The 5,490-nt window shown below is 34.2% G+C and overlaps 1 pseudogene; it reads right to left on the reverse strand.

The window, feature by feature from the left end:
- Positions 1–1,972: 1,972 nt before the first annotated feature.
- LOC116109407 lies at positions 1,973–4,596 on the reverse strand (annotated as a pseudogene).
- Positions 4,597–5,490: the final 894 nt, after the last annotated feature.

The raw sequence follows: 5,490 nt of genomic DNA on the forward strand, positions 1-5,490 counted from the left end.
TGTATTTTCGTTAAAACATAGTGATCATTTTAAAAACGATATGGGAAATTAGACTAGGTTAAAAATTTAAATATACATCTATGATTAAGAATGATTATATTTATATAAGACATATTCTAATCATAATATTTTAACACTTATATTTAACGTATACTTCATTTGATTAAAAAAAAAAATGAGAAATTGTTATATTCATATAAAACCAAGTTTATAAGATAATTATAAAGTTTATTTTTTCATGAATTTTTCTTTTGTCACATAATATAACTTAAATCTCAATCATAATTTCATATAACTTTAATTACTTTTTTAAAATGCAACCCAAATTAGAAAGGAACATAAATAAATGAATATATTTTGGTTCATGTATTTGTATTGTTGTGAGAGAACTCTAAAAAAATTTAAATACATGAAAAACATAAAGAAAAATTTTAAAAGTTGAGGAAGGGCATAGGCCCCTCCTGGGCGTATCCACCAGTGTATGCAAGATTGTCATATATGTTTATATAAATTATTTTGTATACGTCACATTCTCATTTGTTGGTTGTTTCATGATATTCAAGCGCAATAGGTTTTATCTGTCAACTACTTTAAAATAAAATTTACTTTAAATAATTTATTAATTGAGCTTGAAAACTACTTATAAAAATATATGCATGTAAGGATGTGTTAAAGCCTTAAATGGTGTAAACAGTGGCGGAACCACATGTTGGCTTTTGGGGGGAAAAAAAATGGAATAGGATGAGTTGTAGTAAAATTTGTGGAATAAATTAGATTAGGATAAAATAGGCCGAACGACTTACGCATACCCAAGGTTTGTCGAAACGATAAGTTAGTACCTAAAAGGTTTTGAAACGATAAATAGGTACCTTCCGTCAAGTTCTGTCAATATTTTCGTTTGATAATAGTGAAAATACTAAAATGCCATTGAAAGTTTAATATTTTAGTTTTTTATAAATTTAAAAATTTTTAAAAAACCCCCTAGGTTTGATAATTTGACTAAATACCCCAATATATAAAAATTTTATAAAAGAACAAAAACACCCCCGTCACCCGCAGTGCCAGATTCTGGCCACCACAGTCGAAATATGGTCAGAAAATTGCGTTACGATATAGACCCATCGGATCTGTGTCGTAACACGTATATCTGGCATTTTTCGATAAGATCTATGGCTGATCTGACCAGAAAATGCTAGATCTACGGCCAGATCTGGCCGTCGAGGTCGGAATCTGGCCGGGAAATCGCGTTACGACACAGACCCATCGGATCTGTGTCGTAACACGTCGATCTGCGGATCTGGCCAGAAAAGGCTAGATCGACGCGTTATGACACAGATCCGACAGGTCTGTGTTGTAACACAATTTTCGGCCAGATTCCAACGGTGATGGTCAGAATCTGGCACTGCAGGTGGTAGGGGTGTTTTTGTTATTTTATAAAAATTTTATATAATGGGGTATTTAGTCAAATTAGTAAACCTAGTGGGTTTTTTAAAAATTTTTAAATTTATAAAAATCTAAAATATTAAACTTTCAACGGTATTTTAGTCTTTTTATAATTATCAAAGGAAAATTACTAACAGTATATGATAGAAGGTATCTATTTATTATTTCAAAACCTTTTGAGTATCAACTTATCGTTTAGGCAAACTTGGTTATGTGTAAGTCTTTCAGCCGGATAAAATATGGTACAAATTGGGTTTTGCATTTGGGCTCTTAATGTTTCTCTTAATAAATTCAATGTTCTGAAAACTTAAGACTGAGCCTTGACCCAGTCAAGGGCCCCGTTCCCGACCAGTGATGTCAACATATCCAACAAGTCTAATAAAATCCAACAAACAATCCCTTGCAAAACAACTCATTCATCCATATAGGTTNTTATAAAGTATTGATTTATTGATATTTCACATATGTAAAACATACAGGTTTCATATGCGAATTCATAATTTCAGGAAGAAAAAAAAAGACATATAGTTTAAACTTGTACAAATTTCACGTAAAAAAAGATGAATTCGATAATGTCATTTATCATTTCATCATTCTCCTTGCAAGAAAGTCTTTAACAAAATTTGGCATACAGGAATATATTTCCACGAGAGTAGAATACTTACCGAAAGAAAACCAAGCTGGGGGCTTGTCATTGAACAAAACAGCCACAGTCTTCCTTGCAAATATTTCTGTAGGGGTTGCATTTGGTGGTTCTTTAAAATATGCTCTCTGCTTGATAATATTTTCAAATGGCTTGTATAGTTTCAATTCAGGCATCTGATTGTAGTTGTCGGCCGCGACATTTGCTATGTTAGATTTAATAGCTCCCGGGGCGACGAGGGTGACATGAATCCCAAAAGGATGGAGTTCCGATCTGCATTATTAGACATCAATATGATTAACTCATGAGAAAGACTCACTGACAACATATTCTATCCTGAAACTTTTGGTATAACGCTAAGGAGGCGTTTGGTTCAAGGAATGTTGGATTACTGGAAAAATAGATTACATTGAAGATTACTGGAAATCTTTAGGAAAATGTGTTTAGTTAATTAGTGGGTATGTTATATTAATATGTTTGGTTGGGAGGAATAAATTGGTAGGTATGTTACTTAAATTACTGAATTGTCCTCTAATTAAATATTATTATTATATTATTTTTTAATATTATTATTACTTGGATTACTATAACCCCCCCTACATTTAAAAATTTAGCAAAAACAAAAGTTTGGAAAATCAACAAAACACCCCCCACCAACCCAGCCACTACCGACCACCAGCAACCATCGCAAGCCGCCGGCAGTCAGCAACCTAAAGACGCACGGAAGGCCAAAAATGGTTGTCGTACGCCGATATGGCCATTTCCGGCCAAATCCATTAATCTAGCGGTTGATGGCCGTTAACGGCCAGATCGACGGCTCTAGTCGTTAACGGCCAGATTGATTGCTCGTCGATCTGGCAGTCAACAGCTAGATCAATAGTCTTTGACAGCCACATACGTGGTCGTTAACAGCCATCGATCTGGCCATTTTAAACCAAATATCTAGCCGAAAATGGCCATATCGGCGGACGATGGCCATTTTCGGCCTTCCGTGGGTTGTTCCGGTAGTAGCGGCGGCTGGCCGCGACAGTGGGTACTGGCGGTAGGTGGCTGGGGGTGGTGGCTTGGGTGGGTTGTAATTTGTTTTGAATTCAAGGGTAATTTTGTCAAAAAAAATTAATTAATTAGGAGTAAAATAGTAAAAACTATATTCATGTAAATAAATTTAAAAATAAGGGCATTATTATCCTAAAATTTTATTAATAAGGGATAGAATTGTAACAAAAAAAGATAACTCTGGTAATCTTAGAATACCTAAGAAAATAGAGATAATCAGATTACCTCAAATATTACCAATAGTAACTATTATTGATATTTGAAGATTACCGGTATCTTATATTACTTGACAATCAAATATGGTAATCAAGTAATATAAGATAACTTAACCCTAGTAATCTCAAATACCTCCTAACCAAACGCTCCCTAAGATATATTCGACGTGCTGAATTGACTAATAGTCGTAATTAAGAATAGTAAACGGATTACTTTTTAATCAATTTTAGGACAATAGAGGTGATATATATACTTACCTCAAGGTATCAGTGAGTGAATGAAGAGAAGATTTAGATGCACAGTAAACAGAAGTCCATGGTGCAGGGCTAACAGCACCAATACTTCCAATGTTTACTATCTTCCCCTTTTTCCTAGCTGCCATGTGGGGAACAACAGCTTGAATCATTCTCATGGCACCTATATATTTCATCAGTGAACTTCAAATTAATATCAGATGGGGAATACCAAATGCTAAACAAAGCAACGTAACAAAATAATATTAAAAGTTGTTTGAAGCCACTACTAACACAAACGTATTAATGCAAATATGGGTTCCTCATTTTTACCATAAATTAACCATAGAAATATATATCCATTATAACACCATACATGGTTTAGGGGATGACCTGAATCACTGATCTGGTGTCAATTCAAACCTAGATACATTTTCCTGTGGTTTTTCTATCATATGATTGATTTCAAAGTTGAAATCTATTTATAGTGATATCATAGTGATCTCAACATAAAACAAACCCTCTAATGGTCAATGATCATTTTCAACATATGAACTCTAGAAACACTTAAATAAATAAAAACCAATTTTAGAGATGAGTTCTATGGAACGTGATCTAACAATAACAACAACAAAATTAGATAATGAACACAAACATTCAGAGAATCATATATTAGGCACCGAAAACATTGACGTCGAATGCATTCTGGATAGCTGATAATGGAATCCGCAAGAGGCCATGCAAAGGACTCAGCGTTGTTTACCAAAATATCAATTCTTCCGAACTTTTCAATAACATTTGCCAGAACATTCTCCACACTTTCATCTGAAACAACATCAAGTTCTTGCACGAAGAACCTGGAATCATTTTCAAGTCAGCCATGGTTCTTTTGGACCTACTTGAGGCCACAACAATGCAGCCTTTAGAAGCAAACTCATGAGCCAATGCATGGCCGATTCCTCCCTGCGAACAGCCTGTGATCAACACAATTGCTTCTGATTCCATTAAAATGAGATTTCTCTTTATATTTAAGAAATGATTGATGAGATTGAGTTTCGAGTTTTGAAGATAACAGCAGCTTACGCTGTCAAAAAAGATGAAGAAGAAAATTTTGATATATATATATATATAGGGGTGGACTAGTCCGGGTACCCGTTCAATTTCAAAGAAACCGAAAACAGAATCGACGTTAACCTCTCTACTATTTAAAAAAATGACAAACATACCTGTAAAAATTCAATCCACCTCCAAAATAAAAATGACGTATAATTGTTTTTTCTCTCCTGCACCACTCGCAAGTTTGATTTTGGTAGCTTGTAGGATGCAATCTGAAGCTGCAAATTAATGGAGCTCTCAAGTGGAGTGTGGAGAGAATGAGAAACAATAGAAAGAGTAAAGACCTCAAAGTAGATAGAAGGAGCTAACCATTAACTGTCTTCCAAATAGATGTACTAATATCGTAGCAAGAAAAAGCGAAACACATTCCTCCTCAAGTCAATACTCAATAGTAACTGCGAGTATAAAGCAAGAATTACAACATGTGATTAATTAGTGGAGGTGAAGCTATCAGCCCAATATCTTGTTAACTAACTTCTCTTACGTGTAAGTAATCAATTGGTCTCTAAAAATTCCAATATCTTGTTAACTACTTCTTACGTGTAAGAATCATTGGTCTCTAAAATTACTATTTACTCACATGTTGTAGACGCGGAGTATAGTCAAATCAGTTGTTGAAATTCAAGAAAATTGTTTGTTTTTCAAAATTTACCAAAATTTTATTTTCTTTTAATTTCTGACTATTAATTAGCATTCATATTTATATGGGTGAGCACGGGTAACGGGTAGAACCGAAACCGGAATCGAAACCCACCTGGAAACGGCACTGTGCGAGTAGGTTCT

This window comes from Pistacia vera, unplaced genomic scaffold, assembly GCF_008641045.1.
Source record: "Pistacia vera cultivar Batoury unplaced genomic scaffold, PisVer_v2 Contig58, whole genome shotgun sequence".
Lineage (NCBI taxonomy): Eukaryota > Viridiplantae > Streptophyta > Magnoliopsida > Sapindales > Anacardiaceae > Pistacia > Pistacia vera.